A 20339-nucleotide genomic window follows, 5' to 3' on the forward strand; every position below is an offset into this window, starting at 1 on the left:
CAAAGGATTACTGAGTGATGTGAACGTTAGAAAAATAAAATAACTCAGTTGTTTTTCAAAATGTTGCCCTTGTCATCCCTTTTTCAGTAAGGACTCACTACCAAGCAATATGTAATCTGGGAAAGTCTGAAACTGGTCCTTGAGCAAGAGGGATGGAATCCAAAGATTGGGACAAAGAAGACTTGGGGTAATACAGACTTTCATTCCTGCACTGGGGTGCTGGTACATTTAATACTCAACTGAGCCCATTTGCCGAGAATGAGTAAAATATCATTGCCCATTCCGTCCTTGGCCTCTTATAGTAGACATCCCTAGCACTTCGTGATAGAAGGCTTTGCTGCAAGCTGAAATTTCAGGGACCCCAATAGATTTCCTTGGCTCCAGGCTGCAAAAAAATAGACAGGGGCCTCATAACTGCTCCATCAAATCTGACATAAAGTACACATCATTTGCTTTGGACAGTCCTGTCAGAGAATGCAATGGTTGTTGGCCTACCCTCCTGGTTAAACACACATCTGAAAACGTATGGCTTGGAATACTAATGGCTTCACCACCATAAAAACATATGTACCAAAATAGAAAAATTACAAGTAAATTACTCACACCAAGCTTAAACAAGAATATGCAATGCAATAGGTCTCGCATTTACGTGAGTTTAAGCTATTGGCATTGTAAATGGCAAAGCTTTTTATTTATGTTTCAAAAACATAAAATAAAAGGCAGTCATTTACAATGCCAACAGCTAAAACTCGCGTAAATGTGAACCCTGCTGCATTGCAAATGCTTGTTTTTTCCTGGTGGCGACCGGCAGTCTGCGTGAGCAGAAAATAAAGGGCAGAGCAGGTCAAGGGCGGGGAAGCCAAAGTATCCTGATGTGATCATTGCATTGGTCACAGTGGGTGCAGGCAAGTAGCGGCCCCACTAAATTAGGTGTGAATCACGGCAGCAGCAGGGCCATCAGAGGAAGCAGTTTACATGCTAACCTAAGACTGATGGCCTTTTGGTGTTGTTTTGCAGGCCCCCAGACACAGAGGCGAAGGGGGAGGAGGTCGGGCGCACTCCAGAGGCATTTTTCAATGTGAACCACACAGGCTGAAAGATGAAGTTGCACTTTTAAAAGTAGGGCTATTCCTACAGTCCCAGGACGCTTTTTTAAAACAAAGAAGTAGGGGTACGGACTGACATAATTTTTAAAAGTAAGGGCACGCCGTGCCCTTCCGTCCCCGCCCACTTCTAACACTGCCTCAGATACACAGGTCTGCATGTAAAGCAACATTGGTATGAGTTTAAAGCAGTGCTCCTCCAGTTTTCCTCCTGCCTCCATGTGACAATGTTTTCACAATTCTTCTAGAAAATGGTCTAACTATATTTTGAAACTTTATACTTATGTTCTGCTCTTCCCTTTAAAAATGCGGTCAACTACATTATCACCAGGCTATGGGCAGCCCGGTCTTACTAAAGTGTACAACTATCCACAATGTGATTCTTTTTCCGAAATGAGTGTGGGTGGAGAGTTAAGGATTATTTGGACCTCCTCCTCGACCCCTACTTGGCTATGAGTGACAAAACATGTTAGTGATGGCACATTACAAGGTGGCCTAATGCAGCACTGTTTTTTTTGTAGCATTTATCCCAACGGGATAAGGTATCCACCTTGGAATCAATTCTCCTAGGCCTGCCCCCCTCTTGAGAACCTCGTATTTAAAGGAACAGACGTACAGTGTGCTGCAATGAAGGAAATGTTTCTGGGACAGAAAGGGATTGGTGTAGTGATTTCACTCTCTCAAGAAAGAACGTCCGGGTACACAGTGCTGCGGGCTGAGCGCTGAGGCAAGTAGTGTGCGATGTTCTAAGGAAATGTACTGGGTCTTTGTCACACATCTCTGCAGTGAGGTAATAAAGGGAATGCCCCCGTCCCCCCCACCGCATATCCCCTTCTCTCCACCTGCCTCCTCCCTCCATGTCACTCGGTAATGATTTTTGGAATGAGTTACACCTGCACAAACACTGCCAACGCCTGTCCCCACCTCCATGCCTCTCCCCCTCTCTCAATCAGGCCCCTGACAGCACTACACACCTGTCGAGGCGCTGGCCTCCCTAGGACAGGGCAGCCTCGCCCATGGCTGTCACCCTGCTGGAATCCGCTGACAGAACCGGTTCCGAAACTGGCGTCTCCCTCTTCCCCATGCTTGCAGAAGGCATCACAGCCCTCTGGAATTCCTTGATGGAAACACCTCAGTCGGTACACTCGTTCTCCTGAGCTGGGCCTGGCACCCTTCCCAGCCTCTCCCCGCCCCGTCACCCACTGCTGCCAGGTCCCGCGCGACTTCCCAATTCTGCCATCGGATTGCACACTGAAGGCCGACAGACGGACAGACAGATGAACAATGTTTTATACTAGTGTGGCCTTCTATACCGCTTTTAGCTACAGCGAATCACGGAGACATTTATTTGTGTCTAATTAACATTGACCAATATAACCTGGCACTTATTTCATTGACCTGCCAGAAACTGCCATCAATTTCTCTCGTGTGTGCGGTGGGTTAGAGGCCGGTGGGGTGTTGTTGGTTGAAATTAAAACCAGCACTTCGGTTAAAACGTAGGATAAGGATGTTCCACTCTAATAGTTCAATGCAAGCTATACACAGAAGTGCAAACGTCTAATATGCCTCATCATAACTGACGAAGTATGAATCTCATTTTCTTGTACAGTGCAATTGTAATTTGTAATTGATGGCAAAGTCGGACTGTGGAGGCAGGCACTTACTTCGGAGTGTTCGGATTCGACACAGACAGTCACAGTGAAGTCCTGAGCGTGGGCGGGCCTGGCTGCTTAGTCTGATGCTGGAATCGAAGTTCGTTGTTCTTCTCTGTTGTCTTCTTGCCTATGGCTATGCGCAGTGCGCGCCGCCGCACCCCTGATGCCACACGCACCTTACTGAGTGCTTACTGCTTATTGGCCCGCCGGCGATTGCGCATGTGTGTTGTGCGTGCATGCCCTGGGGCTGCCTGGCATTGCTCACCACTCCGCAGCAGCCGCCCTGGCCCTGCTGCCCACGCCCCCCACGCGGCACGCGCATACGCGGCGGCGGGTGGAACGGAAAGTGAAAGAATAAGTCAGGCAGGAGGATTACTCAACTCGGAGTGAAAGTGAAAGTGTGTGCGTGCCGTGCATCCACCCTCCCGCCGCAATTTCATAGATTGGAATCGGGCAGGCTCACTCAGTATAATAATAACATAAAAGTGCCTCACAGTCCGAGTCCGGGCGACACTCACAGGCCACGGCCGGCCCCCCCCACCCAACATTTCAGACTTGCTCTTGCTCTCGGGGCCCCGGCCGGAGTCCCGGCCTCCCGCACCATCGAAGACTCAGGCCCCGGCAGGGGCCCCGCACGCACCATTTAGAAGACTCCCAGGGGCCCCGGCCGGGCAGCACCATTTCAAATACTCGCTGGGGCCCCTGCCGGCCGGCGCTGCGCACCATTTAAGAGCCACAGCAGTATTGTATTACTGACGTGAGGAGGGGCCCGGCCGTCCCCCCCCCCCGGAGCGCGAGCCCCCCCCACCCGCAACGCGGGGCCTGCGGGGGCTTGTGTTACGCCCCTGCATCTCCCTTTTAGCTCAGGAGATGATATGACTTATAACGTAGTCCTTTTAACGAAAGCTGTAAGTTGTGTCTTTATATAAAAAGTGCTTTCTGGTATAGGACAGTATAACGTGTCAGTGAAAACACACCTGGGAGATGCTAGAAGGGCACCACGTAAGCAACTGATTATCGCCTCTTGCATAACAAGGGACACCAAACCAGAAGAATTATTACTGATAAAACAGTATGACCGAATTCCTAGGATAGGATTGAGGAACAGCATCCTGGTGGTGTTAGAGAGGCACTAGAGAATTAAGATGAGATTCCTAAATGGAGGATAGAACAAGAAGTGAAGAAAAGAAATCTAATTTAATTGATGCAGATGCATCTAACCTCTGGATAGAAACATATACATATATATACGCACACACACACACGCACACGCACACACACAACTATACAACATTTGCCTGAAGTGAGGCCTGGAACAAGCAAAGGAATAAAGACGCACAGAAGAATGGGCAATTGGATTAGTAATATGCTAACAGGCCTAGGGATGATAATACCACCACTAGGGAGAACTCACAATAGGCATAGGATAAATCAGTGGGCAAACTTGAGTGAGAGCTTGGATGATGAAAGTCATGCCACTAACCTGCAGTTTTTTTTCCTGCTTGGCAATGCTGGACCCCCACTCACTCTTGGTGCAGCGTCCGACTGAGGGAAAGAGCACCTCGAATTGAACGCTGTCCCAAAAGGGAAGAGGGGTTGAGACAAAATAACAAAAAAGAAAGAGACTTGCAGGTCAGGAGCTGCCATTGGTACATCAAGGGTTGTCCTGATTCTTTCTCTGGGTCTGCACCACTTCCAGGGTTTTTTTGCCTGATGGTGAGTGAATGATGATACGAATGGGTGAAGAAAACATAGGTTAGTAATTTCCCACAATACACGGGTACTCTGGTTCTAATGGATCTCGGTCTGTCAATCACACTACATACTGCATTACTCAAAACATAGTCACACTAATAAGGCAAAGAGTGCTTGTCCAAACTCTCTATTCCAGTATAAAGGGACAAAGGTTTCTTGATTTACCAGAGCCTCAGGAAATGTCCCCAAGAGTTTAAAGTGTATGCACTTGAATGCTTTTGTGATGATGCTGAAGTCATGTTGCACCTTTAAGTGTGCAAAGAGAGAGAGGGGAGGTGCTCAATGAGCTTCCTTTAAAATAGTGTTGCTTCCTTTTAAAATGGTCTCTTAACTGCAAGTGTGCAATTGTCTTGTGCACGCTTATCCAAAAACCTTTGGTGAGGGGTGAATCCCTGCTGCTGTTCTTCATTAGTGCACTAATCTTTGTCTTTTCTTTCAAGGCCAGGCATTGCTGGAGAAGACTTGTGGAGAACTTTGAGTCCAATGGTGTCTCAGGTGGGTAGGGAAGCTTCAAGAAAGGGAAGATGCGCAGGCCTCCAGGAAAGAAAGGAATAAGGGCCTGCTCTTTCCAAGGCACGACGCCAAGTGCTTCCATGTGGGTAAGGTATAGTTTAAATAGCGCCCGAGAACAAAGATGGCTGCCAATATGTGCATCAAGCATATCTCGCAAGATTTCGGGAGCACGAGGCATGAAGGAAACATGGCTCACCAGGTCCCTGAACAATGTGTGCACAATGGTCTTCCAATCGAGGAAGCACCCAAGGGGAATAAACATATTGTAAAAACATGTGGGATACCAAAGGGAAAGGTCCGACCTCAGTGGGCATAAGGAAGATTGCAAGGTAGGCTCTTAAACAGGAGGAAAGCTTGTAGGCCCCAGGACGCATCCAGAACTGGGATCCACTGGAACACATGAAAGCCAGGCTCCAAGAAATGCAATGTGGAACCCAAGGTTACCCAAGGCACAGAAAACACAATAAGGGAACTCAGGGTCATGACAATGATACCACAGCTACCCTAGGAAATATCACAGATGAAATTATAGCAATGACAATAGTAGTTCTACAGAAGAGGATGTCTCTGGATATTTTGTTAGCTAAGGAAGGTGGAGCGTGCCAGATGGTGGGCCAGAAGCATAAGTGTTGCACCTCTAGGCCCCCATTTCAGAACACTTTCTTAAGCTACTGTCTGTGACCTGAGCGGAGCTCTAAAGGAATGTATCTGCTCTCTCTTGTTCCCCCTGCTAACGAGTGGACTCCCAGGGTCATTTGGTTGTCCTCCTGTGTGGCTGCCAGCAAACAAGCTGAAAGAGAACTTTTCCTGGAAGTACTAAGATGACCAGTGGCAAATGGACCTGGACTACAGCCTGCTGTTGGCCCCTGCCTCACACCCTGTGAATCACTACGTGCCTCCCTTGAGATAATGGGGAGCTTTAGAAGTGTTCTCCTGTCATGGATTGAGACTTAAAAGACTTAGGGGCTAATTATGAGTTTGGCGGTCTGACCGCCGTGAGCTTGGCAGTCCGACTGCCATATTACTAGTTGTTAAAAATGGGTTAGAGAAGACCGCTGCTGTACCCTCAACACCGCCAGTCAGCTTCGAGCGTGGCAGTCGGGGAGTGGGTCAATGAGACTGTGAAAGACTCCGACCGCCAGTGATTCTACCTGCCCAATCACGAGTAGTTTTACAGCTAGCGTGACCATGGCAGTTCATCCACTGAATCTGATACAGCGGAATGGGAGGGCTATAAGGCCGAAACTCACCTCTACACGTCCTGTGCCACCGTGGAGCAGATCCTACACGTCCAGCCATTGCTCTACCTGCTTTATCACATCCAAAATGTACACAGTTGTGGACAAAATCAGCAGTAAGTCATACAAATACCTGTTGCCATTGACTCCTCAGCAAAACGAAGTCCTGCCATGGACCCATGGAATGGACAAGGGAATTGAGGTCCCTAAGTAAATAGCATGTATAAAGGGACCCTCTCTGGTATTGTTTCTCAACAATCATCCTAAATACATCAGTATGATGCCCAAAACATTGGTACAGCACAGGCACACTATACACAAATGGACATGTGTCAGCAAATTATTTAAAGTGACAGTGAAATGTGCATTCATTTGTGTTCTACAACACCACCTCCTGAGCATTACCTCACCTTTTCAAGTCTGTCACCTATAACTTTTGGCCTTTCGGACTTGTCTGCCATGTCACTATTGACCTACACTAGTCATGAAGATACAATTTCTCAAGTGTTGCTAAAGTGACATTGAACTCACTGCAACTACCATGAGGCCTTGTGACTGTAACTCTAACCAAGATGCCACACTTCTTTTGCCATTCTTCACTTGCTTGCCATTTCACCAGTGATATACACTAGTCATGCAGCTTACCTGTTCTCCAGTGTTTCTAAAGTGACATTGAACTCACTACAACTACCATGAGGCCTTGTGACTGTAACTCTACCCAAGATGCTACACTCCTTTTTCCCTTCCTCGCTTGTTTGCCATGTCAACAACAGACATCCTGTTCTGTAGAACTACTGTTGTCATTGCAGTAATTTAAACTGTGATATTTCCTAGGGTAGCTGTGGTATCATTGGCATGACCCTAAGTTCCCTTCTTGTGTTATCTGTCTCTTGGGTAACCTTGGGTTCCAAATTGCATTTCCTGGAGCCTGGCTTTCATGTGTTCCAGTGGATCCCAGTTCTGGATGCCTCCTGGGGCCTACAAGCTTTCCTCCTATTCAAGAGCCCACCTTGCAATCTTCCTTATGCCCCCTGCATTAGTGAATGAATGAATGAATGAATACCTTCTTCTATAGCGCATGGCTACTCTTGAGCATCCCAGCGCTGTAAGACCAAGGGAACAGGAAGACACTATTGAAACAAGTGTGTCTTTAAACGCTTCCTGAAAGCGAGATGATTAGACTCATGCCTGATGTTATCTGGGAGTGCGTTCCATTCTTTAGCTGCATGCACAGAGAGCCGGCGGCCACCCATCCGCGCCAGCTTTATCCTGGGAACTACCAACAAGTTCCGCTGGTTGGATCTCAGAGATCTCACTGATCGATGGCGACAGAAGAGAGGATCCAGAATCTGCGGTCCAGCGCCATAGATGGACTTATGCGCCAAGCACAATGTTTTGAAAGTAATCCTTCCCTTGATGGGTAGCCAGTGGAGATGTTGAAGTGCGGCTTTCGCTGAGCATCTTTTGGGGACTTTCATGAGCAGCCGAGCGGCACAGTTCTGCACCGATTGCAGAATTTTTATGGTGCCGACTGGAGCTCCCATATAGACGGCGTTTGCATAATCCAGCCGCGACAAGATCAGCGACTGGACCAGCAATCGTCTGGCTTCGAATGGCAGGAGGTCTAGGACTTTTTTTAAGACTCTCAACAGCCCGTAGCAGGTTGCAGCTACCTTTTTAGCCTGATAGTGAAAACCAAGGGAGGAATCTAGCCAGATCCCCAGGCTTTTTATGTGAGTCTTGCTGATTACCTGTTCTACAGTGTTGCTAAAGTGACATTGAACTCACAACAGCTACCATCAGACTTTGGCATTGTAACTCTGACCAAGATGCAATAGTGAATGTGACACACTCACATAGCACACATCGCAGGTCCTGTTGTGAGGTCAAAGAAGCGTCAGCATGGATGTGTCAATAAAGTCAAACACATCTTCTCTGCTACAACTCTGCAGTGGACTCCCACACATCACCCACATGAAAAGGCAATGCCACTCAATGGGATTACATAGAATAAATGTGAGAAACATTCAAAGGGCACAATGCAATACTCTCTGCAGAATAGCTGTGCCTCTATCATGGGAAACCCTCAAAGGCTTGGGCACTGGGGCACACTACATTTTGCACATGCCTGGCAAATTCCATGTGCACTGGACCTGGGAACTGAAGTATATCAGGGATAAACAATAGAATAATCAAGTGCCAGGCATGTCTTGGCCAATGGGTAAGTGTAACTTATGAAACCAAACACCCCACTTACAGCATGTGGGACACATCTAGATGAAGCAGCTTAACGGTATACACTCCAAAATGGACACATGTCCATGCAGAACTGCACCCTCCATGTGTGGATATACAAATATTTAACTTCATTACATCAAACACATACCCAACCTACATCATAGAAAGAAGGGCAAGCTAAATGATGTTGACAGTAGCTTGGCCAAGCTGAAATACTTACCACATAGCATGTCACACAATGCAATGTCTGCCCCATCTGGATGACAACTCACAATGACATCCATCCAACATTTACCCTTGTACTGTCAGACTTCAGCACTGCCTCCAAGGGCACATCATACAAATCATTTCAACTCGATCTGCAATCAGGGATGAAACAAACACAACTGTACCTACTCATCACAAACTATACAACAACATCAAATGGTCAGAGAAGTAAATGGCAGAACTTGTGTGTACGATACTTAGAAAGTTTTTAATGAATGGATACAATTATTCATCCAAATAAGCAATGACCAATGGCCAGTCCATAATGTTCAAATTGTGGACAACACCATGCTGTGCCAAAACATTTGCCCATCCTGACACTACCAGGGAACATCCTCACTAAGGGGCATCCATTGGGCATTCCAAGCACCTCAATTATGTCATTGGGGAGGGCTGGGGTCGGTATTGGGAAGAGTAGGGATGACTTTGGGAGGGGGGAGTGGCTGTGGCAGAGTTAAGGGCAGAGCAAACATAGGACTTTGCTTGGGAGCCTGGGGACGTGGGATGACAAGGGGTGGCTTTTTGGAAGTAAAGGGAGTGTCTGGTTTGGGTATGCCTGTTGTTGTTGCAGGTCTGTGTGTGGGTCTGATGTATGTTGTGTCTGTGTTGTAGGGGTCTGTTGTTTGGGTGAGAGCTTTTGTTTGGTGTTTCCTTGGTGTGTGTTGTGAAGGGGTGGTTATTTTGTGTGTCTGGGCTGTGTCTGTTGGTTCAGTGTCTGGGGGTATGTTAGTGGTGGGGCTGGTGAAGGGTGGTGAGTGTTTGCATGCTTGGACCTCTTATTGAGTTTCAGTGTATATGTGCTGCATGTGGATCTTGTTGTGGGTGCATGCTTCAGTCTGCGTGTGTTCTGGACAGGTCTGGGTCAAGGGATTTGGGATGGGGAAGAGGCAGGAGGTGGGGTGGGGTGGAAGGCTGGGTGGGTAGAAGGCGGCCGTTAACATGGATGCCAAAGCTTGAAATGATCTCTGTAGGCCAAACATACTACTGTGAATACCTTCCAGGTAGTCCAGCGTCTGCGACAGCTGGCTGCACTGGCGCTGGATGGCGCTCAGCAGTGCAGTTGGCCCAACAGAGATCTGTCTCAGGAGGTCAATAACCTCATCACTAAGGGCAGCAGAGAGCACAGAGGCAAGGGCTGAGGTGCCTCGAGCAAAGGAGGTGCCGCTCCTTTTATGGGAGCAGAGCCTGACAACCTGGTGGGGAGCAGCAGGGAGGGTGGAGTTGGAACAAGGGGTGGTGAACAAGGATTTGGGGGTCACAGATCCTGTTGGGTGCACCACCACCAGGGAGTTGCCACTGAAGGTCGACTCAGATGAAGATGTGGATGAATCATTGGCCTCCAGGGAACCCCCCTCATCCTCTCGGCCACTGCCTCTATCTGTGTCAGCATCCCGACTGGTGGCACTCTGGGCAGCTGCATCCCCAGTGTTGTTGGCACGGGCTCCTCCGGTTGCCTCGGTTGATGCTGAAAAGCCAGTTGAAATAGATATAAGACATCTGCGTAAACTCAATGTTTGTATAGCTCTTAACAATAACATCATCAGAGGTGTGCAGATCACTCTACCTACAATGTTTCCTAATACTTGCACTGAGACAAGGGTGGCCCTAAGTTTTCTGACAGAAGTTGCACATATATCTATAGTACTATACCACACCTCCAGCTAGGGACATCCCCAGTCCACATTCGTCCTGGTGGGAACAACATCCTCAGATAGCATATCAACAACTCAATAGAACAGTGAAAGAATCAAGAGGTACTGGTAATCTTCAGTCCATGAATATGAGGTGTCACTTGTGTGCCAAAGGAAAGACACATCCCAGTAACACAAATTATTTCCACACACAAATACCAATGTATCACAGTCTTTAAACACCCACATATGACCACACCAAACCTCCATGTCACTACCTGATGAAGGTCATCAGTCAGTGAATGCACCATCAAAAGTCTACATGTGTAGTTCACATAACTCTACACTCACACATCAATGGCATCCATGACCAGTTTGTGAGACACAACTGTAATTGTACATAGCATGAAATACATAGCCTCAACAATTGAACATGACTAGTAAGAGATCAATGTCTCTTCGTATGTCTAACAAACCCACCCATGTCTACCACTCCTGTCTGTGTGTACACATCACCTGCATCCCCAGAACGTATCAACATTGTCCTTTACACATGAGCCAACACACACAAGTGTAGAGGACTCTCACCTTAACCTATGTAGACTCGTACACCATGTATCATACCTTTGTGCATATGATTCCACAACAAATCACAGCTATACATGCCATCATGTAGGCATGACTGCATAACTACTGATGGCAACAGTGAGATTGCCATCTCAAAATGCTGTACATACCCCACTTACCAAGGTTAAGGTTGGCTCATTGTTTGCATCCTCTGTGCACTGTATGCCATGTCACATGTAAGAGATCCCCAGGACAAGATGTACAGTATTGAGGAAGCATCACTCCTGACACAAAGAAGACACATGGTCTGTGTGGGACAGCTTACACACACAACATGAAACATTTGTAGGTGAACTGTCACATTACTCTGCCACGTGTATGTACAACTCTGAAGATAGACATGTGACTTGACTCACCTTTGGATCTGGTGTTAAATACATAAGGTTTACCAATACATCATGCACCTTCGACAGTACCTACACATGCAACAATAATGCTAAACCTTAGGGCATGTTGAACTTACTATGTTGATTGGTAAACTGCTGCTTCTAACAGGATGAAAATGTTAATGCACAATTGCGATTCTCGTATTAACATGACTAGAGAATCTGGATTTCATTCAAGACACGGAGGCTGACATTATGCATTCTTCCTTTAATGCAGTCCAAGCAGCCGCTTACATCACAACATTAAAAGGTCCAGAATAGAACAATAGCAACACATGAAAGGCACGAGCCATCAACAATCTGCCTCTTTTAAATGTGGAGGAAAATAAGTTCATGAAACTTGAAACATCAAAGTCAAAGTCAAAGTCAAAGTCAAAAGTTCTTATAAAGCGCACGATTCACCAGAAAGGTCTCAAGGCGCTAAGCAGAAGGAGACAACAACCCTGAGTTCAAACAGCGACACAGTTAGTTAGGAAAGAGCCATGTTTTCAAGCACCTCCGAAAGGCCAAGTGATTGGATATGGATGACAGATGGGGAGGGAGTTTGTTCCAGAGTAGGGTAGCAATATAAGAGAAAGCCCGGCAACCATTTCTCACAGTCCTGGCCCTAGACTGGACCAGGAGACGTTTAGAACTAGGGGCCAGATGTAGGTCGGTCAGTAACGGCCGAAAATCGGTATTTTCGGCCGTTACCGACCGGTATTCAAGAATTGGTATGTAGGGGCTAATTTTTACAAAATCTGTAAATTTACCGATCGGTAAATTTACCGATTCTGTAAAATACCGAATCGGTATTTTTTACCGATTCGGTAAATTTGAGATGTAGGTGGGACTCTTCTGAGTCCCACAAGCCTTACCGAAACGGTATTTTACCATCAAATCCAATTTGATGGTAAAATACCGATTCCGGTGTGCATGCACATGTGTGCATGCACACCTCTGCCATATGACAGGCAGACCTGCCCTTGGGGCATGTATGCCTGCCACATGGCACCTGAGCCTGTTTTGGGGGGACCAGAGGGTGTCAAAGTGACACCCCCTGCACCCTTGTGAAATTCGGTATTTACCGATTCTGTAATTACAGAATCGGTATTGCCCATTGATTCCTATGGGCTTCACAGCCCATAGGAATCAATAGGAAATACCGATTCGGTATTTCCAGATTCGGTAAATACCGAATCTTAAAGATTCGGTATTTACACATCTGGAAATACCTACATCTCCCCCCTTCATATTTACCACTTCTTAAATACCGAATCGGTAAAATTCGGTATTTAAGAAGTGGTAAATAAGAATTACCTACATCGGGCCCTAGATCTTAAAACTCTGGATGGGTTATACCAGACGAGTTTTTTAGCAAGATAGGAGGGGCCAATTCCCATAAGAAGTTTATGGACGATACTAAGTATCTTAAAATGGCTTCTTTGGTGCACAGGGAGCCAGTGTAGTTCCCTAAGACTGGGCAATGATGGTGACCTAGGTGCCAGGTCGAGCACCAAACGGGCTGCTGTGTTCTGCACCGTTTGTAGCTTGGCCAATAGGCCCTCATTTATAGAGGCAAACAAAGCATTACCATAGTCGAGACGACTGATAATAAGTCCCTAAATCAGGGGTTTCCTAGAATCAAGGGGGAGCCATTTAAATATTTTACGCCACCTGCGCAGAATGCCATAGCAGGTGCGGGATCCCAAGTTGACGTGAGACTTCATAGAAAGAGTAGGTTCAATCATGATTCCCATGTCGCGTACCACCTCTTTGGGCTCCGGGCAGAGTCCCAAATCCTGTGGCCACCAATCTTGTGTCCATATCTGCTTGGCCTTGCCAAACAACATTATCTCTGTCTTACTACAGTTCAGTTGGAGTTTGTTGGTATTCATCCAGTCCTTTATCGCGATGATACATTTCTGAAATCTGAAACGGGTATCAAGAAAGTCCAAACTGCAGGTGATCAACACCTGCGTGTCATCTGCATATGACACTGTAGAAAAGCCAAAAGATTTTACTATATTGGCCAGAGGGGTAAGATAGAGATTAAAAAGCAGGGGGCTTAGGATTGATCCCTGAGGGACACCCACGAAAAGGGGCATCTTGTTAGATTCCAGGGTATCGACCTTTACGTAGGTGTATCGGCCTGTCAGATAGCTCTCAAACCAGGCACAGGCTTTGCCTCTGACACCAATCTCCCACAGTCGTAGGTGGAGAATACTGTGGGAGACGGTGTCAAAGGCAGCCGACAAATCCAGTAGGACAAGAATCGCAGATTCACCTCTATCGAAAGTGAGGCGGATATTATCTACTACCTCCATCAAAATGATCTTCTGATGAGCAGGATGAAGGAGAAGGAAGAACGAAGGTAAAACCAAAGGCCAGACGACACACAGTTAAGGAGCGTTACCTGAAAAGAGAAAGAAGTTAATATCTCTTGAATGTAAAAAATAGTGTCAAGCTTATCAAGCTAAAAGGAACAAGAGATTAAACAAGTACTGTTAATAAAAAGTACAGTAATAAACTGTAACAAAAACAGCATTAAATCATTGTAAAACCACCAAGGTGTGGGATGGGGGGGATAATGTCAGCCTCCGTGTCTTTAATGAAATCCAGATTCTCTAGTCATGTTAATATGAGAATCGCAATTTCAGTACAAGAACGGAGGCTACATTATGCATGTTGGTAGCTTTGTAAAACAACATCAGACATATGTTCAATAGGCTTGCAATAATGATGTGCAAAGGTGATAGCATTTGACCAGTCAGCAGCTTTGAGAATGTCGTCCAACTTCCCTCCAGACCAGAGAGACTTACTGGCCATAGCACCCCTCTAAGGGAGTGAGCTTGAAATTTCTTTAAGTCAATACCTGCTAAACTCATAACAGTCTTAGTCCATCTAGCAATAGAGGTCAAGGTTATGCCAAGGATATAAGTAATTGGTTAACATCCTGAGGGCGAAGAGCAAACATTCTGCGATCATACTCTCTCATGCAGTCCACAACGCAAAGCTTTGGACATAAATCAAAACGTGGGTAAAAGATTGAATCAGACATAGTCTTTGTTCTTCTATAAATCTCAAATTTGACTCCGAACATTTTAAAAGATGTATTCGTAATCTCCAGGGCTTTGACATCAGAGACCCTTCTGCATGAGATTAGGCATAGTGGAGTAGCCAGCTTAATGGAAAGGTTTTTACATTTTTTTTATTGAGGAGAGGATTAACAGGCCAGTTATTGAAAAGAGCAAGGATTAGTTTGACATCCCAAATACTTTCATATTTAGGTAAAGTAGGCCTTCTTAAATGAATGCTTTTCATCACTCTACAAACATTGAATTTTTACCTACCATTTTACCATTGACTAGGACATGACCAGCATAAATAGTCTATCTATAGCAATTGATAATTCTATAGCTGAGGCCTTTATCAAATTGTTTAACAAGGAAGTTAACTATGTCAACAATAGGTGCTTCCAAGGAATCCAGGTTCCTTTCCAGGCACCAACGTACCCAGATTCTCCATATGTTGTTATATCTGTAGTGAGTGCCTGCGGCTCAAGACTCTCTGAGGAGAGTTGCAGCCGTCGCCAAAAGACCTGAGATTTCATTGGATCTCCTGACACTCTCCAGACATGAAGGGTTAAACTCCTGTTTTGAAGTAGGGGGTGAACTCATCCATCTACGCCTGCAAGAAGATTCTCTAGGGTAGGAATTAAGAAGGGGGGTTGCAAGCTAGTTCTAGAGTGGTGGGGAACCATGCTTGGGAGGGCCAAAAGGGAGTTATTAGAACAAGGAAGCACTGATCCTGTTTCACTATCTGAAGAACTCTCTGAATCATGGCAAAGGGAGGGAATGCGTACACCTTGGCTCCTTTCCAAGATTGTAGTAAGGCGTTGACTGCTAGAGCACCCGAGTCGGGCATCCAGCTGAAGTTGTTCTACACTTGAAAGATAAGTCTGCTCGCAAATAAGTCTATCTCTAGAGGGCCCCAGATCGTGTTTAGGGTACTGAACACGGAAACATTCAGTTTCCAATTGCTGTGATCTAACAGGAATCTTGAGTTCCAGTCTGCAGAGTATTCCGTTTTGAGAGCGATCTTATGTTCCAGACAGAAGAGCGATCTTATGTTCCAGACAGAACATCCAAAGTTTATTTGCTATATTCGAGAGGTCCACAAATTTGGTGTGCTCATGAGGGCACAAAGCCCAGCTGTTAGTTCTAAATAATTTGTGTGGTGAGATGATTCCTCTTGTGACCAGATACCACCAGTGTTCTAAGTGAGAAGGCAAGCTCCCCAGCCATGAAGGATTGCATCTGATTCTAAAACAAACTCTGGTTTTGAACCAAAGATTGCTTTTCGTTACAAGCGTCTAGGTTCTCGAGCCACCAGGCTAGATCCGATTTGCCTTCTTGATCTAGACAGATCCGATCTCCGTACCAGAGGCTAGTTCTTAAGGCTCTCGCCTTTATCCTTTGGAGGGCCCGATAGTTGAGGGGACCAGAAAAGATGGCTTGGATGGAGGAGGAGAGTAGACCCAGAAGGCTGGCTAGCTCTCTCAGAGATAAGTCTTGCTGTTTCAGGACGTGTCTTATTTCCTTCCTGATTTTGGTAGTCTTTTTTGAAGGTAATAAAAGGAGACATTTCAATGTGTCTACTGTGAAACCTAGGAACTCCGGAGATCTGGAAGGGGACAGAATTGATTTATCTTTGTGATGAATCCTAAACGTTCTAGGAGATCCATCACAGTCTTCAGGTCTTTGGCTAGTTGTGAAGGATCTTGAGACATTATAAGAATGTCGTCTAAGTAAACGATTAAACGAATGCCCCTTATTCTTAGAGAGGAGGCAACAGCTCTCATGACCTTGGTGAAGCACCAAGGGGCAGAGGAGAGTCCGAAGGGGAGAGCCTGAAATTGGTAAAGGTGATTTTTCCTAGACAAATTGAAGAAAGGATTGGTGGGATTCGGCCATAGGAATGGTGAAGTAAGCATCCTTTCAATCTAGTTTGACTAGCCAGTCTCCCTCTAGAGGTAAATCCCTCAAGAGATGGATGCCCTCCATCTTGAAGGGTCTGTAAACCAAATATTTGTTTAGTTCTCTTAAGTTTATGACAGGTCTCCAACCTTTGTCTTTCTTTTTTACAAGAAAGAGTGTGCTTATAAATCTTAAAGTTTCTAATGGGACCTCTATAATGTCTCTTTTCTGAAGCATAGAGGAGATCTCCACCTCTATTTTCTTTTTGTTGCTCTGGAGAGAGAGGCATGTCTCTTGGGAAAGAAGTTTGTAAAGGTATGTGAGTCCAATCTATCATAAACCCATTGACAGTGTTTGAGAACCAAGGATCTTGAGTGATCAATCTCCAATTGTATTTGAGTCTGTCACCCACTTTTTAGGGGAAAGAAGGGAGAGGGGAGAGAGTTTTCACTTGCAGGGCTGTTTGAGATGAAAGTTCCACAGGATCTAAATCATCCGATGCGTTGGCCTCTAATTCTCTCGGGGTAGAATTGAGGCACGTTGTACTGCCGATACCCTCTTCCGAAACCGCAGGATCTTGGAAATGACCTTTGATTGAAGCGGCCGAAAGAGAGGACCCGTCATCTGGCCCACCATAAAAGGTTGGGATTGAAAACTCTGCGCATATTTTGCTGTGCCTGGTCCAGGGCGGTGAAAGTGTAGACGTATTTCCCCAAGGATTTAATGAGGTCTTCTCCAAAGAGTAAACCTTTTGGGTTTTGCAAGGGTTCTTTATCCACCATGTCAGTTAGTTTTGTATTTATTTTAGTCAGAACAACTCTGTCTTTCTGCATTAATGCTAGCGTTGGCAATGCCCAGTAGAATTAATGCTCTTTGGCTCCATTCCCTGATGAGATTGTTGTTGAGAGGGGTGCCATTGATGTGGCTGTCTTCTGCGGAATCTAGGATTCTGGCTAATGGTCCCAGTACGTCGAGAAGACGGTCTTGGCACCCTTTCAGGGATTTTTCCATTCTTTTTCATGGATCATGTGTCCTAGTTTGAATAGGAATTTAATGAGTTCAGGTTCCAAATTGAGGGTATAGCAGCTTTTCTCCTCGATAGAAGGTCTAGAGCATTCAGCTCTAAGGATGTTATGAGTGTCCCTTTCTATGAGATGTTTTATCCATTTTTTAATGAATTTTGTAACGTGGTCCTGAGGGAACCACTCAGAACTTCTTGGGTTTCAGACTTAATGGGGAAAATATATCTTCCCCTAAGGGGTCAAGGATAATGTCCTTAGAGGATGATTGGAGTTCCTCTTATGGATTGTAAAATTCTTGATCATCTTCATCAAGATCAAGGACATACTCATCAGGTGTGTCTGAGGATTCTATATCATTAGATTTGTTATCTTTCATATTGTAAAGAGCATTATGATATTTTGTGCCACTAGGGACACCCAGATGTTTTGTGCCGCTAAGGACACCCAGATAAGTTGTGCCACTAAGGACACCCAGATAAGTTGTGCCGCTAGGGACACCTTGGGAGTTTGAGGTACAAGGACCTTGATTAGAAGTTGAGGTGCTAAGACCTCCCTGAATTGAAGAGGTGCTTGAGCCTCCTATATTGCTCTAATCAATGTTTTTTACTTTTCGTAAGTCTTTTATCCCTTAATTTAGTGATCTTGTCAGAGTAGAGGTTTGGAATTTCTGAGATTTTGTCCTCATCAGGGAGTGACCTTTTAGAGGACATGATCTGACTTAAGGTCTCAAACATGCAGGACCTCAATTCCTTATAAAGGATTTTTGCAGCGCTTCGTTGTCTATGTTAGGAGTAGGTGCAGAAGCCTTGTCTGAGTCAGAGTCAGACATGGTATATAGGAAATGTGAACTTGTAAAAAGTGGTAAAGCCCTTTAATGAAAGATAATTAGAGAGGATTTCCCTTAATAATAGTGACAAGGTTTATAGATGAAGGAATGTCAAGAGAATAATTCCTCTCTTATTATAATTCATTGTGTTATAAAATGTTGAAAAGGCCAGTTAAATGAGGATTTCCTGCTAAAACCCCTTTTTAATAAAATATGTTTATGTATAAGTTTGTAAAACAATAACAACTTGTGGATGAAATCTGAAATACTAAAAGGTAGCGATGTTCTATTCTGGAACCTTTTACTATTGTGATGTAAATGGCTGCTTGGACTGCATTAAAGGAATAATGCATAATGTCAGCCTCCGTTCTTGTAATGAAATGCCTGACTCGGCCCTCCTAGCTGCTGTTGGACCCTTAATTGCCCAACAAGCTCCGGGTAGGTCACTACCAGGATGCCGTACATTAGGGGAATATGTGTCTGGTACGCACCCCTACTACGATGGAAGGACGTCCCCAGCTGGCCCTCCATGATCTTCCTGGTCCAGCAGGTCCCCCCCCCCTTTTCCTGCAGTGGACTCTGTGCCGACTATAGACCCCCAGGGACTGCACTTCCAGGGCAATGATCTTTCACATCTCCTGCTTCTGATGGGCGTTGACCTGTATATATACAAGAGATGAAGCAATTCATTGTAACTACTAGTAAATGGTTCCATGTCGGGGTCACACACATTTTGGATACATCTATCACAAGCAAGTAACACATGTCAATGCACTACATGTGTACTTCTCACATGCTCACTACCACATATAGGTCTATACACACTTTTGTAGTCATTGGCAGAGCATCCTAAATCTTGGTTGTGTCCTACACTGACAAAGACAGCCCACTAACACCATGGAGCCCAGGACCATTCGACATGTATAGTGCTCTGAGCTAATATAGCACACACAACAGCATTCAGACCTTCTGAAGGGTAACTTACTTGTGGATGTTTGTACACACCTTGTTACCCCCAGGCTCATGTACAAAATGCATACAGTACCTACTGCCTGACACCATAGTACAGTTTGAAAGCAAACACAAAGGTCACAATGAAAGTGTTTGCATGATACCACTCTGGTATTGTCTGGCTATGTAGACAACAGAAAGGGATACTTTACAATGTGTGACAGAGTTTTAGTTGTTTGTACTAGCATATGGCAGGACATACCTCCTGCTGTATGTGGAGTTGACACAGGGATGGCATCCACAAACTATAGAATACCTAAGTGTATATGTTGCCTTTTAACAAGCTGCTGAACCAAAAAGAGTCAACAGACTCACACATTAGCAATTTCCAGGATAGTCAAAATTTCACATTAGTATTAGGCCTGTACAATGCAAGCATAGCGTTGGGAAGAGTCACAACACACCTGTGGAAGTAAACGGCCTGACCTACTTCTATCACACACACCCACACTGTGGCACAATGAAAAGAAGTAACAGATCAGGGGGTGACCTCTGAAAACATACTGAAATTAGAACATGCAAAAGCAATCTAGACATATTGTGGTGGAAGGGACTCATTTTGGGAACATTCAAGGATCAGCAGAACTATAGGGAAGGAAACCTGTTACTCACAAGTGCAGACTGAAATGACTGTGCCCGTCAGCCTCTGCCATACCTAATGATGGGTACAAATCTTCATAAGTCCTTACCCTATGCAGGCAGTACAGACTCACCCCACAAGTACACTACATTCTCAGTACTTCAGTCTAGAAAGGGAACTATGAATATTGCAAATGTCTACGCGACAAGGCGGGGGAAATCAAGGAACACGAAATCAAGAAAAAGACGAAGGAGAATACAGAGGGGCATGAGGTAGAGGAAAGAGCAAAGGGAGAGGGAGGACTTCATGACTGATGAAGGGACAACCAATGGAGGGAATCATCCCTGAAGCACAAAGTCTATCAAAAGTCACTGTCAACCTGAATCAAGAAAGAATTCTTAATTGAGGCCTCACTTATTGCCCTACAGCAACCCCAGACTTTACGGATACCAAGATTGAATTATATAAATACATCAGGAAATTGAAATTGCATGCACATTTTACATTGAAACCTACGCAAAACATAGAA

Source organism: Lissotriton helveticus, chromosome 6, assembly GCF_964261635.1.
Source record: "Lissotriton helveticus chromosome 6, aLisHel1.1, whole genome shotgun sequence".
Lineage (NCBI taxonomy): Eukaryota > Metazoa > Chordata > Amphibia > Caudata > Salamandridae > Lissotriton > Lissotriton helveticus.